This window comes from Carex rostrata, chromosome 4 (genome assembly GCF_964058835.1).
Source record: "Carex rostrata chromosome 4, lpCarRost1.2, whole genome shotgun sequence".
In the NCBI taxonomy this organism is placed as follows: domain Eukaryota; kingdom Viridiplantae; phylum Streptophyta; class Magnoliopsida; order Poales; family Cyperaceae; genus Carex; species Carex rostrata.
In genome coordinates, this window is record NC_135921.1 from 3665851 (window position 1) to 3688550 (window position 22700).

Sequence of the window (22700 nt, forward strand, 5' to 3'; positions counted from 1 at the left end):
GCTGGAGCATTAGTTAGCCCAAAGGGCATAACTGTAAACTCATATAACCCCTCATGAGTTTGAAAAGCTGTTTTATGAATATCATTTTCATCCATTCTAATTTGATGGTAACCCGATCTCAAATCTAATTTTGAGAAATAATCAGCACCATGCAACTCATCAAGTAGATCTTCAATGATTGGAATGGGGAATTTGTTTTTAATGGTGTTTTCATTGAGTTTTCTGTAGTCTACGCACATCCTCCAGCTGTTATCCTTCTTCTTGACTAGGAGTATGGGTGAAGAGTAAGAACTGATGCTAGGTTGGATGAAAGAATTTTGCAGCAGGTCCTGCACAATTTTCTCAACCTCTCCCTTTTGGTGGTATGAAAGTCGGTAAGGTCTTTGGTTGACAGGTTTGGTGTTAGGAAGAAGGGTAATTTTGTGGTCCACTGGCCTTGTTGGAGGGAGTTGTTTTGGTTCAGCAAAGATTTCATGGAACTGGTTCAATAATGTGTTGATTTTTGGGTTCACTTGCAAGGTTTTGTCTTCTTCTCCTTTCTCAATTCTGAATATGTGAGCTAGAAACACTTGGTTACCACTCTTATTCTCCTTCTCCACATTTATGACTCCCTCACAAATTTTTACATCTGCACCCTTATTACCTGCCAGGAGATTCACCTTTTTACCCTCATACTCCACAACAAAATGCCCTTTCATCAAATTCATTCTAATATCACCTAGACTGGCAATCCAATCGACCCCTAGAATCAACTCATAACCTTGAACCTCCAGAATTCTGAAGTCAGCACAAAAAGAATGACCCTGTATGGTAAAATCAACATTCTTGCACAAACTGTTAGTAACCAACTTCTCTCCAGTAGCACTTCTTACCAGTAGGGTAGTGGTAGTGCTTGTGTCCAGTTTCAGCTCATCAACAACCATGGGATGTATAAAGGAATGAGTAGCACCTGTGTCCACCAATATGCATACTGAAATGTTCCCAATTTGCCCTTTATACTTGGGAGTCCTTCCCCCTCCAGCTTTACTGTCACTACTCAATGTTGCAATCTCTTCTTCTTCCTCTACATTTTCAGGATTTCCATATTTCACTATTTGCCCTTCTCCTTCGAATTCCCTCTCTTCTTCCTCTTCTTCTTCTCCTTCCAGAGTATGAATCCCTTTATTACATTTGTGCCCTTGCCCCCACTTCTCATTACACTTAAAACACAAGCCTAGAGCCCTTTTCTGGTCTAAGGTCATAGAATTCTGGTTTTTAACAGGAGGTTTGTAATTGGTGTAAGTTTCAGGGGGTTTTCTGTAATTTCCTTCAATAGCCTTGATAGGTTTATTAGGTGCACTGATTTGAGGTCGGAAGTTTGACTGAGTCTGAGGTTTTAAGAAAGTGTATTTCTTTTCAGGAGGGCTTATGGCCACCTCTAATTCCAAGGCCAAGTTGAAAGCTTCATTTAGTGTTTGAGGCTTAAACAGGTTCATGGAATTCTGTATTTCCTCTTTCAATCCACAAACGAAACTCCATACAAAGAAGTATTCGTTTCTTATCCCCGTTTCAATGAGCAATCTAGATTTAGCCCTCTGAAATTCCCTTATGAATTCATCTACTGAATGAGTTTGTTGTACCTTTTTAAACTGCACCACAGGATTCAAATGACTCCTCCTCTTGAATCGCTCAAAAGCAGCATTCACTAATGCCTGCCAATTCGAGTTTGGGAACTCAACCCGATAACACTCATACCATTCCTCAGCATCTCCTGTGAAATGTCTGGTTGCCATACCCACCTTGTACACTTCTGCTGTCTGGTAGTAATTAAAATAGAAATTACTTTGTTCTAACCACTCACTTGCTTTGCTCCCATCAAAAACAGGCAGATCGATGTGTGGCATGAAACCTCTTGTCATCTGACCATTCTCTACAGTCCGATTCTGCCTTCTATTGTCAATATGCCCCTCACCTTCATCGTCAGGATGTGGATCAGGTCCCTCCTTCTCGTTAACACGAAAGAACCGATCAGTTCGGTGTGCCTGATTGCTGTGCTGCCCATTATCACTACTCCTATCCAGTACCAGTGATCTGATCATACCCGTTAACTCTCTGAACTCGGTACGCAACCCATTCAGCTGATTTGCTTGATCTTGGAACTGGGCTTGAATCTGATCATCGCGGTTTTGCTGAGAAATCTGAATATCTCTAGTGTACTGTGTCAATCGATCGTTCAAGGCTATAAGATCTAACGAGATCTCTTCGGGCGGTTCGTTAGTACGCTGTTTTGGCGGCATCGTCTTCTATAGCTGACACTTCCCAGATGTGGCCAACTTGGCTCTGATACCAGAACTGCAACGATCTTAGATAGTCGAAGCAGGTAGAATCAATATAGTTTGATTCTGTAACTAATTTTGAGGTAATTTTGTATAGAAACGAAGAAATGATATTATTTCCAACAACGAAGAGCAAACAGCAATTCGTGAAGTTCAGTACATTTTTTGCATAATCCCTCTCCACAGGAGTATTAGCCTTATAAAGGCGATCTAAAATGTAAAAGAAAGTAATTAAAATGGATGCGTAAAACATTAGATTTATTCTAGACTGGACACGTCAGCAAAAGAAACTGATGTGGAATAACAAACTTCAGCGGAGGTGGATGAATCATTATAACAACTCTGGAAATGGCAGTGCCTTTGTCTATTGGTTCCCCTCCAGTTCCCCCTCCTCTCCAATCGTCTCTGTTGTGGGTATTGGACCCATATTGTCAGACTCAGAGACCAACGCTGCCCCCTTTTTGCTATCAATTGCCAAGGGTCCACTCGCAGAGTCATCGTCAGTAAAAGACCCCTGCCCGAACTTCCTGACCCGGCTGCCCTGAGTCCCTTCTTCTTCATTTAAATTGTTCTTTCCAACGGTAACCCCCAAATTCATTCCTGTCCGTTGCATGATCAATTTTGAACAGTTCAGATAAAAGAATAGAAGGGTGCTCATTTCCTTGCTAAAACAAGCAGATTTTGATCCTCAGAGAGGACTTTCTTCCCAAGGAAGAAAAGAAAAAGAAAGACGAGTTTAATTGAGGTAGGGCCCGATTGTAGGTGAGACAGGAGAACAAAGGTTTTGAGGGTGGTGGGGTCCACTTGTCACAAAATCAAAAGAGAAGGGGAGTGCGGATCTCAATTCGAAATGGAATGGGATTTTAAAAATTTCCTTCTCCACGAAGGAATAAAAAGGAGGGGGGACAGGGGAGGGTCCATTATTGAAAAGGAAATGGGAGAAATAAGAGTTTGAGGAGGGATCTGTGTGGTCTTTCATGTGTCGAATCGTTTTGTTTTCTAAATTATTGTATGTAATTTTCTAATCCTTCTCGAATCGATTGGGAAAGTTTGTCTCTTTTTAAAAGAAAAAAAAAATCTAATTTTTGTTTCATTTATCTATTTATGTTAAATTTTGATTTTGTACGATTTAATAGAACAGTTCAATTATTTCTGAATTTCCTAACATCAATTAAGGATTAAACGAAACTAGACATTCCATTTTATTTAACAAAAACCAATGGGAATTTATGTTAAATTTTTTTACGAATAATAGTTGATTTAAATTTATAATTTATTTATGATCATAGTCTAAATTTTTATTAATGTTATTAGTTTATAATTTCATTAAATTTTAATTAATATGTTACTTCCACAAATTTCTCATTTCTAAATACGTCATAAATTTTATAATTTAATTTCACATAAGTTCTTTCTATTCTATTGTTGTATTTATTTATTTCTAATCTAATGTCTCGAATTAATTTTCAGCCATAATTTAATAAATTAAAAATTTGATGTTAGTTTAATAAATGCATTCATAATTTAATTTATTCTTTAGTTAACTAAATTTTTTAATTAGACGTAATTTATAAATTTAAAATTTTCAGAATATAACACAAAGCTTACAGAAAATTGGAATTGACAGGCGCTTCAAAAGAACAGAGGAGATAAACCGTCTTGAAAACGAATCATATTCTCCATCTTTTCAAAAGACTACCAATATTTATTGCTTGGTCCATCTTTTCCATCCTATAAAAGAGAGAAACTAAGCACAAAATTTCACTATCCCGTTGAAACACTAGACACCTCTCCGCTTTGTAATTAAGAAAACCTCTCCTTTATATATTTCTATCCATGTCACTTTCCACTCAATATTCCGCTGAAATCCAAGAAAGCACAGGTTGTGTAAGACGAATTGAGAAGGTAACGAGATCTCACATGTTTAGAATTGAGGGGTATTCTGTAGATAAGAAAATTGGCAAAGGCAATTTTCTTGAATCAACCATTTTTCATGTGGGTGGATATGATTGGAGTATCCAGTACTACCCAAATGGTTCCTTTGATGCAGAAGTTGACCACACATCGATATATGTTTACCTTAAAAGCAAATCAGAAGGTATAAAAGCCGAAGTTTCGTTTACTATTCTAGACCAAAGTGGATGTGTTTTATTCTTGCGCAATTCAACAGATGTTATAAATTTTGAAACCTTCAGTTGGGGTTGGGGCTATAAATCATTTTGTAAAAGACCAGAGTTGGAGTCAAAAATCACAGATGATTGTTTCGTAATTAAAAGTGTCATTACTATTTTTAAAGTTTTTCCGGTGGAGCCAACTCCGCATATTGTTGTTCCACCCGGTAACATCCCGCAGCAACTCGGCTCTCTTTTGGAGAATGGAAATGGAATAGATGTTACATTTGAAGTGGATGGTCAATCTTTTAGTGCTCACAAGTGCATTAATTCTCGCAGCGAGATCTCCAGTCTTTTCGGCACAATTTTTTGGTCCGATGAAGGAAAAATCAGATACGATTAAAATTGAAGAAATGGAAGCTCCAGTGTTCAAAGTTCTTCTTCATTTCATATATAATGATACATTTTCTGAATTTGAAGAGATAAAAGAGAGCAATGAGAAACACGACACCAAATTAATTGCTTACCATCTATTGGTTGCGGCTGATAGATATGGTTTGGAGAGATTGAAGATAATATGCGAAAAGATGTTGTGCGGTAGTATTGACACAAGCAATGTGGTTTCCTTGTTGTTGATAGCTGAGAGGCACAGTTGCAATCATCTCAAAGCAACATGTTCGAAATTTTTAGACTCTCCTGGAGTTCTTCAAGAGGTAATAGCAACTGAGCAATTTCTAATTGGATCGTTGCCCTCTAATTTGAAGGAACCATCAGTGAAATGGAAATATAGTTTCCTCCTCCCAGTTGCAGTTGTTATTTTCCTTTCCTTTTTTTTACGTAAATGTTTTTGTTAATTGTATCTGGTCGGATTTGCGAATCTATATTATATGTACTGCAACATAGATGATATATGTACTGTGCTTTTGATTATAATAGGTGTGTTCTTCTTGCAATATGTGATAGTATATCTCACACTTGTTTTTTATTTGCTTGGCCATTCTTTATCTCTCATAGTTTTTTCCTTAGAATTTCTCTAATGGTACACTTATTTTTAATGTGCTAATGGGTTACACTTTGAGTATTCATAATATAATGAATTCCATTCTAAAAATCTATTGATTATTTTTCTTACATCATACCCAAATCAGAGCCTGTTGCAAAGATCAACTTCCATATGAATCGAATTATCATTTCTCTGAACCTGATTAAGAGGTTTCCAGATTCACTTTTACATCATATTCAAAATAGTTCAAACAATATGTTGTCAACACTCAATTGTGATTACATAATTTTAACAAAATGAAAAATAAATTTACCAGAACTCCAGTATCGAGTGCCAGTACATATAACTGCTTAGCTCAGACCAGTAGTCCCTAAAATATACCCATTATGCTTTCTCGCAAGCAAGAGAATCATAAAAAATTATTACTCATCAAAATTGAACAGGTCGGGTCTGGTAAAAAGTGTTAAACCCATACCCGATCCATTAGTCATTGATTACATTGGATACAGATCAGGTTGACCTGTTGAGGCGAAATGATGTAGGTAAAACAGCAGAACATAGAACGATCGCCTTTTTTATATTAACTCCCTATTAAAGAGATACATTGGCTTAACAAAACCAACTTGCTATTCCTTTGAGTCTATACAATGAACTAGGACTAGAGGAGAAGCCATAACAATGAGAGAACCAACTAGTTCCTCTACGAAGAAGATCGTGCTTTAGTTGACATATCATTCTAAAGTCCCAAATAAGATACATCTCTTTGCAACAATTTTACAAAGAAATCTAATTCTCAATAACAAGAATTGGAGAATTTAAATATTACATGTGGTAACACATTTCATATCAATACAACCATATGATGCAATTAGAAAATTAACAAAGTTAGGTGAATTCTCTGTCAAATCAGCATATTTTCATAATAAAGAATGGACCAAGAATATCAAACGATATAAACAGAATCTGGACCCTCAAAACACCACCAAGAAGGAAGGTGTTTGGATGAAGTAGAAAATTTAATTAGATTGGAGGGGCTAAACTGTAAAGTACGTAATGTGAGGTAGTGGAACTTGAACTCGTGTCTCCAAAACCATAAAAATAGAATTCTAAGTACAGACATACATTTAGTATTTTATGAGGGAGCATGTACCATATAAAACCTTTTAGAACAATAAATTTCAATATACATAACTAAAAAATTCAAAATTATAGTGGTGACTAATTAAGCACCTTTGACTTGCATTAAGGTCCTCCCAGTGTATGGTCAACATGTGTATATTGTGCACGGTAAATTCTGAATCAGTGCACTATTTATTAAATGTCTGAGCACATTGCTAATGTATACAAATGGCTGTTAATCTGCAAGTAAGAATGCTCAGAACATGTTAGAAAAAAAAAAAAAAAAAAGTTGATGAAAAGCTCAGTTATAAAACAGAGCAGCTACAGGAAAAAAGAAAGTACAATTTTATTAATCACACAATTATATATGAACAGATAAAAATGTTCAAAGAATTTCAGGGGAGATACAATCACAGTGGATATACAGTTAATTTCAATCATAGTCTTCATCTTATTTTCTTTACTGAAATTAATTCCATTATTTATTTTTTCTACGGGGTCAAATGTTTTGAGCAAAATTTTATTTCTGATTTAGTTATAATAAAAAATCCACGAGAAGGACAAACGTTACATTTTTTTAATAAAAGATTTAAAAAAGGAATTTTCTATTGCTCAGAGTGCTTATGATATACCCTTTGTAACTTACTATTAATAACAATTAAATAAGGATATAACCGTTCTTTCTTATCAAAAAAAAAATCTAGTTTCATTCAAATAACAATCATGCTAAGCAAATCTCAAATTATTGTGAATCCCATTAGGTCACCAAACAATTATTTTGTTACTGCAACCTAATGAAATTGGTACTTATTTTCCGAAAACAACAGCTAACACAAATACAAAGTGCCACTAATTTGTAGAACATAATATATTTTTGTTTTATTAAAGAGTCCCAATACACCAACATTTTTTTTTTTTGAGGGTTAGTGAAAGATCCACTAAGATATATTGATATATACAAAAATATTTACAAGAGTGCTACATGAACCAAATGAAAAATGCAGCAAGAGTAAAAAAAGTAAAAAAGTTTAAAGCTAAAAATGTCCTCCTCACCTATTATATGGTAAAGAGCTCTGCCAACAAAATAAAAAAAGCCCTAATAGTATCTAACCCACTATTTTCTCTAATACTTTTAACTAAATAGCACCCAGTTATGTACATCAATTGCTGCTTCATTAATTAAAATGTGCTCAGATTTACTCTTGAGGCTGAAGGTCCTCCTGTTCCTTTCCTTCCATAGTGCTCACGAGCCTGCTGCCCGGGTTTAGGGTTTAGGGTTTAGACATAAAGAGAAAGGTGGCTATGAAATAACCGTAGTTGATGCGTTAGATGGACATCCATCGGTTGATGTTATACCTCCAGGGCCAGAACTTCTTGTTTCAGAAGGTGAATCCATCAAGCTTGATCAACCATTAACAAGTAATCCTAAACTCCATATTCAAAAAAGGAAAATTCGACTTTGAAATCTATTTCATCACTCGGAACCTTTGGTATAGGTTCAAATCCTATTGGACGCAATTTTTTTCATCTAGTATTAATCTTACTATATTAAGATTAAGAACCCTCTATATTAAGATTAAGAACCCTATTTTGAATAATTCAAAATCAAAGTATTTCTCAATTCTTAGTCTCATACTAAGAATTCAAAATGGCCCCTCTTTCTCTTAGGAGAGTAATTTTTTGAGTAATTTAGAGGAAAAATTAAAAAAGAAAACAGAAAGAAAGAGAGGGAGCATTTTGTAATTTTGTGAGGAGGATTTTTGAGTAAGCCATCACTAGGTGCGTTGTTGCGGCTACGCCGCAACCGTACATGGGTGTAATTAAACGAAAATTGAAAATAATTATTGTTTGTTGAAATGACATTGAAAATAAGATTAAACGATAAAGGATACAGTGTTACTGTAATAAATGTTAGTTTTCCAAACCAAATTATACACAGTACCGTACCAACACAGACATACAAGCTTAAAAATGTTTGCCTACAATTTATGTTAAGAGTCGAAAGAAACTTAGTAGCCTATAAATGCAAATCAGAGAAAAAAAGATGAATGACCAGTATCACTACTGGACTTGACCAGCTGGGTACCAAAAACTAAACAATAGACCTTACTTGTCTCACTACAGACTTAAGAGTCTGTAGATTATCTTGCTTTGAAGTCCTTCAGAGGTGGCCCACCATTTTGGAAAACTATTTTTAATCTAAAATCATAATATATTCCAAGATCATGTTAAAAATAAGAAATGATTCATAAATAAGACTATCGAAATGTAAGTTCACTGGAGCTCTATGCGGCACTCCCTCTTTGACAGAATTTTTTCTTCTTCGACATGCATCTCATCTGAAAAAATACGAAAGAAAATAGAAGTATATACAATTGAAATCAATCAAAAAGTCTAAACTCAAAAATAATGAAATGTGTGCTTTATTTACTCATTGGTGTACAGCGGGGGTTATCAGCTGTACATGCATTCATTGAATGAATTCCCTCCTCATAAAGACATATTAAAGTTGGTACAGCCATGTAATTTTGTTTGAACTAAACCTCTATTCAAGACAATCTTGCCAATTATATTTTGGCTTCAATTTACCTTAAATTTACATCAATTGCACGATTGAACCTCAATATTTGTGCAATTGTGCTATAATTAATCAAATGCTTTTGTGCTGTTTTCAATGTTTTCTTAATTTAGCATGATCTATTCCCATGGTAATACAATCTTAAAAGGCTGGTTTTAGTACGATACCATTTGAACTCTTATCTGATCGTATTATGTGAGCTTAACTATTTGTATACTTTTAGGTGCATAAACTGCTCCAGAAAGCTATCTAACAGTCTGGTACTAAATAAGTACAAAAATGGGTCGGATTACGTATCATGGCACGCTGAAGATGACCGCTATACGGGCCCACTCCTCAAATAGCATCGATCACTTTCAGTTGCGAGAGGGAGTTCATGCTGAGAAGAAGGTACATAGTTATGATAATCAAGGACATTTTGGGAATACAAATTATGTGTAGGAGAAGCTTATATTGTCAGAATTGTGCTAGAAATTACACTTGATTCAACCGTTGTGTAATTTTGTAAAAACTACAACTGGTAGGTACAAATCCAATGAAAGAGATGGTTATCTTGGAAGGTTAAAATAAATACATAATAATATATATGCATGAAACTATCTAAATTGTTGCAATATTTAACTGACGAGCGTATAATGTTGGTTTATAAATAGAAAAGTTAATTTAACAAATGAGGGATTGTACCGGCCACCAAGCTAAAGCTAATGGAGAAGACCATACGCGTGATCTGAGCCCTATCTGTGGTTACTGGTCATTTCGGTCCTAATACTCTTTGGGGCCTTGAAGCCTTTTCCTCCTTATTTGACGCTCTAGCTTCTTTTGGACATCGGGGTTCCTTCATTTTCCATCGGACAGTAAATAGAAAGGGTGTGATTTAGGTACATAAGCCCTATTTTAGCTCCAGCTGAATCAAACAAAAAAGGAAGTGAATTTTGGGAATATGAAGTTGTTTAGTTCCAACATTGGACAAGATTTCTCTATTTCTGAAATTCTAATTGGAATTTTTGACTTGAGAGAACCATTCTTCAGCTTTGAGGTGACTACATATTACTTTGTTGGGTACTTCTCTATTTTAGTTGCCTGTTAGGACCATACATGATTGGAAATAATGACAAATTTAACAGTTTCTTTCAGATTGAAAAATGTTATTCTTCTTTTTTCTGTTATTGCTCAAGCATGAATTTGCAATACTTTTCAGAAAATAAGTCCTAAACTATGGTCCTTTGTTTGTAAAATAAATTATTAGTATTGGATTGCAAATAAAATATTTCAATTAACATAGGTGCAAATTAAACTTCACTCCGCAAATTACCAAGGAGAATAATGGATACAAATCAAATTTTACTCTGTAAATTACCTAGGGGAAATGGCTTGTCTGCAATTAGCTACACTTTACCATGAAAATTGGGGACTTGATCTTGGGAATACGAATTTGCACATAAAGGTCTCAGGCTAGTAATTCTCAGGACCACCTTCACAATTGACATGGCCGAACGGACGCCAGCACGCCGAATCGCGGGCCAGCTGACAAAGAACTAAATTGGCGACCTGTAGTCTCACTCTGGAGAGAGATGAAAGAATGGGAGGCAGCAAGATTAGTATTAGGAGGTGAGGGGCAAGATAAGAAGAATGAAGAAAAAATAGCGATGGAGAAGAAATTGAAATAGAACAAAATTGAACTGACAATAGTTTTTTTGGAGAAATTATTCAATGAGTAAAATAAACGCAGCGATAAATTTGAAGAGATCTCACCAATGGAGGAGAGGAGAGAACATTAAATGTGGACAGCGTGGATATCTTTAGGCTAAGAGGAGGTTGGCGGAGGCGGAGAAAGGGAGGGGAAAAGCTGAATGGTGAAGAAGTGAAGTGAGCAGTAAGAGGAGTTAGGGGAAATTGGAGCTGACGTCACTAAGGAGGAAACCCCGGATAGACAACAGGAGTGGAGGCCGGCGAAGAGTCGAGGACGCGACGAGGAACACGTAGCAGGAGGTACCACGTTGAAGGGTTTTACCAACTGCGGGCTTCTCCTCATAAAGAAAAAGGGAAGGGTTTGCTGAATTGGGATGACGCCAGCGGACTCTATTCAGATCCATCCGATGTCCATCCAACGGTAGATAGACGGGGTGTTACTGTAGAATGAACAGTAACATCCCATCCAAAATTAATATATTATAAACCAGCATCACCACTGGAGATGTGGCCGTCAATGAAATCAGTTGCAGTGTTGGGAATTTGAAATGAAGATGAAGGTAATACACGCCGCGAACGATAAGGAATCTGGCTTGAGGACGGCATTTGTGGACCACCAGTTGATTGAGATGGATCCTGGGACCTATGTCGTCTTTTCATTCTTTGAGGGGAAAGCAAAGACAACCACAGTGGATAGGAACTATCACAGAATGTTAAGATTGAAGGAAAAATACTACTGGTAAGAGAATGGATTTATTATATGATTGGTTATGCATATTGATATTATGGGGAAATTGAAATTCTACGTAGAACTTTGGATGTAATAAATACTATGAACCTAACGAACAGTTAACATATGCTATTATTATTACGGAACAGAGATTATGGCTGAATATTTTTATCATGAATGGGTAATTGAAAACTGTACATGTAAGTGAAAATTTAGAGAAAAAGAGACAAATACCTTAACAGCTACAAAAACAGTGAGTAGCCAAACGAAACAACCTATGCAGAAATTATTCTTGACATGCTTCTTACGCACAACAATCTTGCAGGTGAGAAATAACTGCAATTATTTAAAATAGCTGTTATAAATTAAGTTCTGTTAAATTTCATTTGAACTTATATTTGTAATTGACCAATATGTGGTTAGTACACTCAAAAGAAGAAGGTAAATTAGTCATAATTATGCCTATATTATACTGAGAAAGGTGGAAAAATAAATAAAAGTTATTTTTAAATTGACATTTGTTAACAATCTGATTCCTGAAAGAGCAAATTTCGAACCTCGTGATTTGCCTATACTATTGAAATTAAGTGGTACAATTTCTATTTCTATTTGACTGGTTTCAGCTTACTGAACCAAAGGTTCTGTAAGGCATTCTACTTAAAAGATTCTAGAGAAATCCTAGCTCAACTTAAGCCTAACCGTTTACAGCCTTTTTCCTGTCAAGTAAATGCCCATGTAGGAAGTTTTATTGTACCAGATTTTTTAGTATATATAGCATACCTTCTATTTGTGCAGAGCATCACCAGCTTCAATCTCAGTTCCACTTAAAAGTTCGATTTTAAGTAAGAGTTGCCTGAGAGAATGGGGAGCATCTGGAATACTGTTTTACTGAGTTTGCTTCTTGTAGGGTTGGTTTCTCCAGTGCTTTGCAGAAGCCTGGAAGAGTTCAATGAAAAAAAGAATTTATTCTCGTTTCCCACCACTCCTGTTGGTAAATATTCAACCCCCCCCCTCCCTCCAAAAAAAAAAAGAAATTAACTCTGTTAGACTGTTACTTAGGTTATAAATCTGACACTCTAATACACTATAAATTGGCAGCCTAATTATCAACCTGTTATCTTTCCTCTCTGGCATGCATATAATTTTTCCTTTTTGCTAAAATCTATTAGTATATTGTACCTCAATTTCTAATTTCTGAAATTTTAGAATTTTCTTTTTATTCGTTGCAGCTGAATTCTTTTACACAGGCTGACCTTGTATTGCATATTGTACTAAGCAATTAATTAACTTTAAAAGAATTGAAAGAGGAGCAATTTCTACTAAATATTTACTTCAAATTGTCAAATTTTCCGAAAGGAAGCAATTTCCAGTTTGTATCTATAGGTAATGCATCCTTTGTTCCCAGTAAACAAAGAAATGAAATACAATTTGTTTCACCTAACTATACTATAGTGAATTTAATTTTTTTTTTTTCATTCATAGTTGACAAATTTGCTGGTAAAAGCAACTTTCCACTTGGAGTTAATAATTGAGAAACAAACTGGGATAACATAATAAGAATTTCCATTCATAGTTGACGAATTCTTTTACACACGCATGACACAGAAAGTGAGAACTATGAAGAATTTCAATTGCAATTAGAGGCTTAAATTAATACAAATTGGGATCGTAAGTTTGAAATTGAGACTGCAATTGAAGAATTCGTCACATCTAATGCAAATTTATAAATCATAATAAAAAGTTAGAACCTTGTACCTCTATAAATTTGAGAAAGTTTATGTGGCAGCTGGGTATCGTTAATCCTCCAAAAACAGCAACGGATTTGAAAAATCGAAAAGCTGGACGTAGAAAGTGAGAAACTTTAATAATTTTCAATTGCAATTAGAGGGTTAAATTGATAGAAATTGAAATCTTAAGTTTCAAATTGATATGGTAATTGAAGAATTCGTCACATCTAGTAGAAATGAATAAATCATAATAAGAAGTTAAAACCTTTAACCTCTATAACTTTGAGAAGGTTTATATGGCAGCTGCGTAGCATTACTCCTCCAGAAGCACCTACGGAGTTGAAAAATCAGGAAGCTACAGACGAGTAGAGGCAGGCCTGTGGGGAAATCGACATGGGCAAAAGGAAGAAAGGGGAAAGAATGAAAAGTCGGAGCAGATGGCGATGAAGTAAGAGGAAATGCTTCAAATCGGTAGGAGATGGACAATCGGGTAGTTGTTTTGGAGCAAAGAGAAATGAGTTTTCATCGGTGGAGGAGAAATTTGAGACGGTGGAGAACACGTTGAAGAGATGGACAGATGGCGGGGTTGAGAGAAAGACAGCGTATTTTTTTTTTTAACCCCAAGGCCTTCAAGCGGTGTATCTGTTTAGGAAAACACTGAACCATTGATATTTGAATGGACGCTGCAAACACATTTCCCTCACCGAGTTGGAAAAGAGCAAGGATAAAATTACTGTTAAGCAGCGAGAGACATTCAGCGCGGATCAGACGCTGATTAAAATGGGTGGTACTGTTCATGCTACAGTACCAACCCATCCAAAATTAGTATATTGAGAATGCCTGCAGATTTTGCTAATACACCAACATTTTTTAGATTTCTTTCACGGGAATTGAACCTGTGTCTCTCTGTAGAGAGACGGAAATTGCGCCACTGCGCTAATTCTCCAGTTCACAACATAACATTTTTGTTTATCATACCTTGTTCACAAAATTAGCAATGATCAAATTTTGAGCAACTGGCACATTAGACATCGGCTTGAACACATAAAAACCGTGTGCTTCGCCAGGAGCTTCCCAATATTTCACCTCCCCTTTCCATTCACTCTCCTTCAACTTGTCATAATACGCTTTGCCCCAGTCCTTTAACGGGTCAGCACCTCCAACCAAGACCAAAACCCGCTTACACCCAAGTGTGGCAAGTGGCGGTGCATCCTCTGCTAACGGGTTGATCCATGGATCATCCACACCCGTTGTTGATGGACACACTATTTTCCATATCTTTACCAGATTCTTAGTCATTTCTGGATTAAACTTATCTGATTCAACCTCTTTTGAAGAAAGGAAGTACGGTTGGATCAGGATTGCACCTCGGATCTTGGCCCCACCATACATCACCGTGTGATGTGCCATGTTGGCACCGGAACTCTCCCCACTGACATATAATCGGGTGAAATCTATTTTGGGGATGTAAAGCTGTGCACTGACACCAGGCACAATTGTGGTGTCTTTGAAAGAGACGCCAGTGGTTGGATCGGTTGAGGGTGATGTAAAGCGCTCAACATGGCCACTCTTGTAAATTCAAATGTAAACCTCGGAATCATAGATGGTTTCATCATGGGTTTCCATTTGACTTGGAGGGAAATGAATGAAATATGAAGCAGAGCAGATTTATGAGAGGATTAATTAGATACTTATATTAATAGCATATAATTGATTAAACTATGTGGCTGCTTACCCTATCGAGAGGTTAAGCTATCTTGGGAACTATTTTATTTATATAAGAATGCACAAAGGGTTGACTTACTGGATGTATATTTTGGTTCAATTATGCATTTCTCTTATTAATATGGAGATTTTAAGTTTCAGTGATTTACATACTTCTGAAATTATGTTTATATATATTCATAGTGTAATTAAACTAGACTTAATAATATTACTTTTGATGTGAGTCAAGATTAATCAATGTTTTAGGCTTGGCATGCGGAGGATTAAATAAAAATGCCGGATTACTTTAAACAAGCTAAAATTTAGTTATGAGCGTAAAATTAAATTAAGAAATTGGGAAATCAGAATATCTCTATTTATTCTATATTAGGTAATATCGTACTTAACATATTTAAACCGTAGTATCTATTTTTTGATAAAGTGGGATATACACCCCTCATTACTGAAACCAGAAATTGGTCTAGCGGTACCAAACCTCTGGTACCGTTACAAAGTTTAACAGAAATACAACCAAGCAAAGCATATTACAGTTTCTAAGCAAAATCCCTAATACAAAACAAACAGCTAGCTATACAAAATTCACAACACACAAGTCGAATCAGTCACACGGCTTGGCTAAACTTCAGAAATTTGTAAGAAATTGCATTTCAATCGCGGCTAGGGATGAAGCATGGTCGGTACACAGATTGCAACACTCCACAGCCTTGCATCTAAGCTCTCTTCTTAGTCCCCGAATTCCACCAAGCCAAGAAACACACGACTTCGTCACCGAAATCACAACGAATACCCTAACGGCTTGGATTGGTAAAATCAAACTCACAAGAAAGAGAGACAGAGAAATGAAGAGAGGGATGTTTTTCTCAACGCATGAGCGAGAGTAAAAGAGAGCAGCACCCAAAAAAACGAGAGAGAAAGAGAGATTATATAAAAAGGGACGTGAGAGGAAGATGCACTTAGAGGGAGAGAGGAGTGACGTAGGTAGCGTAGGGTGCCTCCAAAGTCGTTGCTCGCGTGGGAGACATACTGGCGATTGGACGAATTGGACTGGCGGGATGGGGGTGCGCGTACGGAGGAAGAAGAAGAGATAAGACGAGGGATTCAAATGGGCTCCTATTGTCTTAAGAAAATGAGCACTCTCTTGTTCTTTTATTCATACTGTTCAAAATCGATCACACGAACTTCAATTATTCTTTTCTTTTATATCAATATAATATATTAAAACGAATCAGATATAATTGAAGCCGTGTGATCGATTTTGAACAGTTCAGATGGAAGAATAAGTGAGTGCTCCTTTTCTTAAGAAAGGGAGCATATTTAGATCCGTCTTTTGAAAAGATGGAGAATACGAGGAGTTTTCAATACGGTTTATCTCCTCTGTTCTTTTGAAGTGCATGTCCATTCGAATTTTTGTAAGCTTAATTTGTGTTATAGTCTGAAATTTTTTTTTTTTTTTTTTTGATAGAAGTGGTGGACACCACCTGTTTCATTGGAAGCAAAGTACTGCTTACAAAGAAGGCCTTAAAGGCGAGTTCAATACCCTAGTAATAAAAAAGGTCGCCATATATGGCAAGTGTCTCTGTGATAGCTGAGAGAAACAAATGATTAAGACTAATAGCTAATGTTTGCTGAGGGATTATTATACAAGGCAACACTAAAATTACACAAAAGAAGGCCAGATAGTGACCATAAAAGAAGCTAAGTTGTGGTGCCACTAGTGTTAGGAGAGCTTTCCAGAGATGCTTGAGACTGAGAAGAAGGGTCCGGTGACATGAGATAGGCAGCATCAATTGCCTCAATGATGGCTCTGTCCTGGAGGTAGTCGGACAGGTCTGACCCTTCTAATTCAAGACATGGATCTTCCTCTGAATTCCAGATATTGCTTTTGTCCTTGGACGTATCGGTCTCCGAAAGGATTATAAGAGTGCCTGCCTGAGACAAATTTTCAACATCCATAGGTAACACCAAAGTTAATTTGAAAAAGAAATCATCTAAATTTGATTTATACCAGAATGTAGTGAGAGAAATGATTTGAAATCAAATATAATTGACAATTAAAGAGAGAAACAAAGGAAACTAAATAAAATGATGCTACTCCTCTCCTCCTCCGCCTAGCTCCTCCTCTCCCCTCCTCTCCCCTCCTCTCCCCTCCTCTCCCCCCACCTAGCTCCTCTCTCCTCTCACCTAGCTCCTCTCTCCTCCTCCTCTCTCCGCCTACTACCACACTACCATACCCCCCCCCTCTCCAACTATATACCCCTCAGCTCAAATATGTCTACCAACTATCCCTATGCGTCTTGGGGCACAGACCAAGCTTATGTATACTTTCCCCCTAGCACCCGACATGAGCTCCTTGCTCATGATGCAGAAAACTCCATCATGGCAGTGTTCCGCCATGGCGCTGACAGAAGTATTACTCGAGTACAAAGCTTTCTGGTGAACCTATACGGAGGTCATACACGTCATTACCGGATCCATAGTTTTTCCCCAGTTAGATTCCAGGTGTGTTTGCCGGAGTTCCTTCAGAGAGACGATGTCATAACGACCATAATGCCGTGGTGCACCCAAAACCGTATCACCCTTCTCCCTTACGACTGGCGCCAATCATGGAAACCGACCCCTTTGGCTTTCAGGGTATACCTCAGGATTGAGAATTTCCCACCGGAGTTCTGGACTCCACAATACTTCAGGTTATTGGCAGCAGGGTTTGGTGATGTCTTATATGTGGATGAGGCAAATACGGTGGGGATTGACCGATCAACCCTTAGAATGGGCATTAGAACCTATGATCCGGCGACTATCCCCAAACTCATTGCAGTACACTATGAAAGCTGTTGGCAATGGTGTTATGTCACTGTTATTGGATGGGAAGCGGATGAAACTGGACGACCGAATGGCTATGATGGCCCTTTTTCAGGGGGGTCTATGGAGGAAGTCAGCTGGGAATTAGAGGTGTCAAGGAGAGCACCGGGTGAAGACTGGGGAGTCCGGCAACAATTGGCAAACGCCCATCGAGCTATGGGACACTCTATGATACCTTTGGAGGCAGCGGCAACGAATGGGGATGGCCATCACCGCCGTATGTTCACTACAGTCCGGCCCTGGCCCATGAGGGACTGGGATACGATCCGATCCGCTAACCCAATTACTTGCTCTCTATTTGCAGATGACCTCTTGTTAATGGGCAGGCTATGCACTCAGGAGATTGATGCCTTTCGTTCAACCTTTGACACTTTCTCAGATGCCTCGGGTCTTTCGATCAACAGATCAAAGTCAAAGGTTTGGTTCTGTCACAACTCCACGGATGACAACAAGGGGGAATTTATGAGAATGATGGGAGTCTGTGAAGCGGCTGAAGATGAACTCTACCTCGGTTGCCCGATTTCAGTGGCAGGACCTAACTCTTTTGATTACCTAATTGCTAAATTGGAAAAAAGGTTGAACCTCTGGAAATCAAACATGCTATCTCATGCGGGTCGATTGATACTAATCAAATCCGTATTGGAAAGCATGCCAATCTATGCCATGGGGACAATACTTCTACCTGGCAAAGTGATTACCAAGCTTACGGCAATTATCCGAAACTTCTTTTGGGGAGGAAAACATGATAAAAGAAGCATGGCGTATGTGACTTGGGACCGGGTAACTACACCAAAAGGAATGGGGGGCCTTGGTCTGAGAAGTATCAGGGAAATGAATAAGGCTCTTCTTTTAAAAATGGTGTGGAAACTAGGCTCAGGCACAAATGCGCTGTGGGCAGAAGTGATACATGCAAAGTACTATCCAAGAGGAGTTTTTTGGCCTAGCCAGAGAAGAACTAAGTGTTCAAAAGTTTGGAAACAAATAGTGGAGCTCAAACCCCTATTGCAGCATCATCTTTGTTGGAAGATAGGCAGTGGTGAGACCATTCCTCTATATGCGCAACCATGGCACCCAAACTGGTGTAACCTGTTACCTACAACAAGGCAACAACGAGAAGCCCGACTTTCTTCGGCAATCCTCACAGAAGGCAGAACTTGGGACTTCTCAGCTTTGCAACAGCTCCTGGGATTCAGCCAGGCCCTGCTCATTGCTACCATGGAAGTCTTAAAACCAATTCCGGCTCCGGCAAAGGATAAATTAATCTTTACCTTCGCAAAAGATGGGAATTTTTCGGTAAAAAGGGCTTACCAACTGGTAAAAGGTGCAGGCAGGGGATCGCCGGAAAAGGGTTTTTGGGACTGGTTATGGGGAAAGGTACCATTGCTGCCAAAACTAAAGGTGTTTATATGGAGAGCGGTTCATGGGGCACTACCGGTAAGGGCGGTCTTGGCGGTGAGAATTCAGCATGTCAGTCCGTTATGCCCTATATGCAAAACACACGATGAAACTGTTATGCATGCTATGTTCCATTGTGATTTTGCAAGAAGTGCGTGGCTGGCATCAGAATTTGGCTTGCGATCAACCAACCTGACAGGCAATTTCCTTCAAACAATCAAGGAGGTAGCATCCCAATTATCAACAATACAGGTATGCTCCTTTGTCAGTATGATCTGGGCAGTATGGAGGCTTAGAAATGAGGCTATGTATAGCGATAAATCACAGCTGTTGGAAACCTGTCGCGCATATCACAGAAAGGCTCTTGAGTCATGTAAGGTAGTTATGCAATCCAAGCAACCCAGAGGATCGATTGACACTGATGTGCGGCAATTGGGGAACCAGGATGCCCAAATCCACCCCACCTCATGCTTCGTAGATGGATCCTGGGATCCGGGCGGTACAGCCGGGATTGGAGTTTATCTAATGAAAGAAGATAGGGTGGTTGGTTGGGTGTCTAAATCAGTTCAGGCTCTGGGGCCAACTCAGGCGGAGGCAAGGGCTGTCCTCGAAGGAATGAAGGCAATGAGCGAAATGGGGAACTCAACCGGAACAGTTTTTACGGATTCTCTTGAGACTGTGCATGCATTGTCTCAGACGCAACCCAATTTTACGGACTGGAGGTCCTATGGGGAGATATGGCAAGCATGGTCCCTGATGAACATAACACGCTCATATAGTGTTTTGCACTGCACTAGACAAGCTGAGAACATCAAAAAATCTCATCAGCTAGCAAATCAGGCTAGGATTTACCAGTGGGATAGAAAGGGTAATCTGGAACCTGTTTTTTCCTTAGATGAAATAGTGTAGGCCTACGGGCCGTGTAAGAAACCAAAAAAAAAAAAAAAAAAAAAATGATTTGAAATCCAATGGTAGAAATTGAAGGGACCGCTATGTTGTTAAAACAAACTTTATTTCTAATTAACCATACAGTCCATAGAATGACAGCTCTAACAAGTTTTAAAAGTAAACAATCTTTGAGAGGGATCCAAGCATCTAATAACCTTAGGTCATCTAAAGTAGTGCAATTAAATACAAAGTTGTTGTGATTTGCAATCCATTTCCAAATTTGGGAGATAAGTGGGCAATTTACAAAGAGGTGATCGATTGTTTCCATTTCATCGCAAAATTGGCACTTTTGGTTACCAGTCCAGCCTTTTCTAACTAAATTATCTTTGGTCAGGATTTTTCTTTCTTTAACTAACCACAGGAATATTTTAATTTTGAGGAGGAATTTTTGTTTTCCAGATGCTAGTGAATGATTTATTCTTAATTCCCCCATATTCCATCCACTGGTAGAGGGAATGTACAGTGAATTGGCCTGAAGAGTACCATCGTCAGAAAATCTTATCAGGTATTGTAATATCAGAAAAGATGGTTTGGTAAGATAACGTTGAGTTAAGACGGATCCATTCATTTAATGCTAATCCAGTGAGTTGTCTATTGGAAGGTAATGAGATGGAAGTAGGGGTGATTGCACTTGATACTGTTATGAGGGGATCTGATGCAATTTTGAACAAATTTGGGAATTGACAGTACAAGGCACATTCTCCATACCACCTATCCAACCAGAAGGAGGTTGTTAGACCATTACCGATTGTTCTATTAATTCCTATTTCTACAATATGTCTAATTGATAATATACCAATCCAAAAGTAAGAGTATTGAGTATTTTCTAGACCTGTACAACTATATTTTCCTATCAGAATTTCCTTCCATTTACCATTCACAGTTGGATCTTTAAATCTGTACCACCATTTTGCTAAGAGTGAAATGTTCATTCTATCTAGATTAATTATACCTAATCCTCCCTGAGTTTTGGCAAGACAGACCTGGTCCCATGAAACCAGGTGGTATTTTTTCCTTAATGAGTCGGGTCCTGCCCACAAGAACTTTTTCCTAATTCTATCAATTTTTTGTCTAATATTAACAGGAATTCTGAAAATTTTAAATTAATAAATTACGTCTAATTAAAAAATTTAGTTAACTAAAGAATAAATTAAATTATGAATACATTTATTAAACTAACATAAAATTTTAGTTTATTAAATTAAGGCTTAAAATTAATTCAAGACATTAGATTAGAAATAACTAGATACAACAATAGAATAATAGAATAATAAGTACTTACGTGAAATTAAATTATAAAATTTATGACGTATTTAGAAATGAAAAATTTATGGAAGTAACATATTAATTAAAATTTAATGAAATTATAAACTAATAACATTAATCAAAATTTAGACTATTGTCACACCCCGGAACAACTCGCCACGTAGTTCTACGTAAGACGTATGCACATCACATACATTATCAATAATAATAAATAGAGCCACATTTATTTCATAATCAACCGAGTTTAACAAAAGATAATGGCGGACATGACTAGTAACACAAGCACTACCATGCCTGCTCAATGTATCAATTATTGAATCATTGAAACAAAAATAAACATGTGGCAATTTATCAATCATAAGTCTTCCTGCTTAGTCTCATTCTTGTCCTTGCTTGAATCCTTCATCTTCATTACCTGGAACCCACAAAAAGTAGAACGGGTGAGAGATCGAACCTTCTCTCAATGCGGAATTTAGTTCCAGCCCAGAGCTTATAAAATCTTTACTTATACACTCAAATATGAACATACATAAATAAAATGCATATCCTATCATTACTTACTACTTTCATTTACTTTCAAAAATCACTTAATCTTATTTCATTTGCCTCACTATGCGGTGAATTCATTTGCCTCACTAGGCCCTTGAGGAATTTCTGCAGATTTTCTGCTGTATTCAATCATAAGAGATATACACCAAGAGATGCCTTGAATGGGAAAGTTCTCCTCTTTTTATAGCTGAAGTTCTGCCCAATTTGGAGCCTAGAATATGTGGAGGTTATTAGATAATTGTTCTACAAGTTTCCCAAACTGGCGTGGTCTAATTTGAGTTCTTAAAATGCGTCCTGGATGTGCCAGAAATAGAAAAACTATCGAAAACGAATTTTTTTGGCTACCTGCGACTTCAATGCGTCTGCACTAGCTCCTTTCTGCGTCCACATTGGCTCCCGAATTTCCTTTTTTAACTTTGTTGCATTCATGCGTGCGTCCACACCAGCGTCCCAGTGCGTCCACACCAGTGTCCCAGTGCGTCCGCACTGCGCTCGAGATTTTCTATTTTCCGAAGATTTTGAAATCTTCTAAAATTTGGCTAAGTAGTGAGTGCGTCCGCACTACGGTCGGACTTCTTCTATTCAATGCTGAAGTCGGCAGATTTTCTTCTAAGTGCTTAGTGCGTCCGCACTAAGGGCATTTTTCTTCATTTTTCTTCATGTCCTACAAATTAAGACTGAGGAAA

General features: G+C 37.5%; 1 long non-coding RNA gene and 1 pseudogene across 5 annotated transcripts; both read right to left on the reverse strand.

Moving 5' to 3' along the window:
* Positions 1 to 8422: 8422 nt before the first annotated feature.
* On the reverse strand, positions 8423 to 13888 carry LOC144552433 (uncharacterized). 5 transcript variants are annotated; one of them, XR_013511142.1, is made up of 8 exons: positions 13545 to 13888; positions 13301 to 13383; positions 12326 to 12481; positions 11780 to 11881; positions 10879 to 11476; positions 10484 to 10687; positions 9811 to 10030; positions 8423 to 9505 (listed from the first exon to the last, which is right to left on the reverse strand). It is a non-coding gene; the product is annotated as an uncharacterized LOC144552433 (long non-coding RNA). The 5 variants fall into 5 exon arrangements; XR_013511145.1 differs by lacking the exon at positions 10879 to 11476 and having other exon boundaries at positions 10523 to 10687; positions 13545 to 13881; XR_013511143.1 differs by lacking the exon at positions 10879 to 11476 and having other exon boundaries at positions 8423 to 8887; positions 13545 to 13880.
* A 356-nt stretch (positions 13889 to 14244) lies between these two features.
* On the reverse strand, positions 14245 to 14682 carry LOC144552510 (putative carboxylesterase 2 pseudogene; annotated as a pseudogene).
* Between the last annotated feature and the right edge of the window lie 8018 nt (positions 14683 to 22700).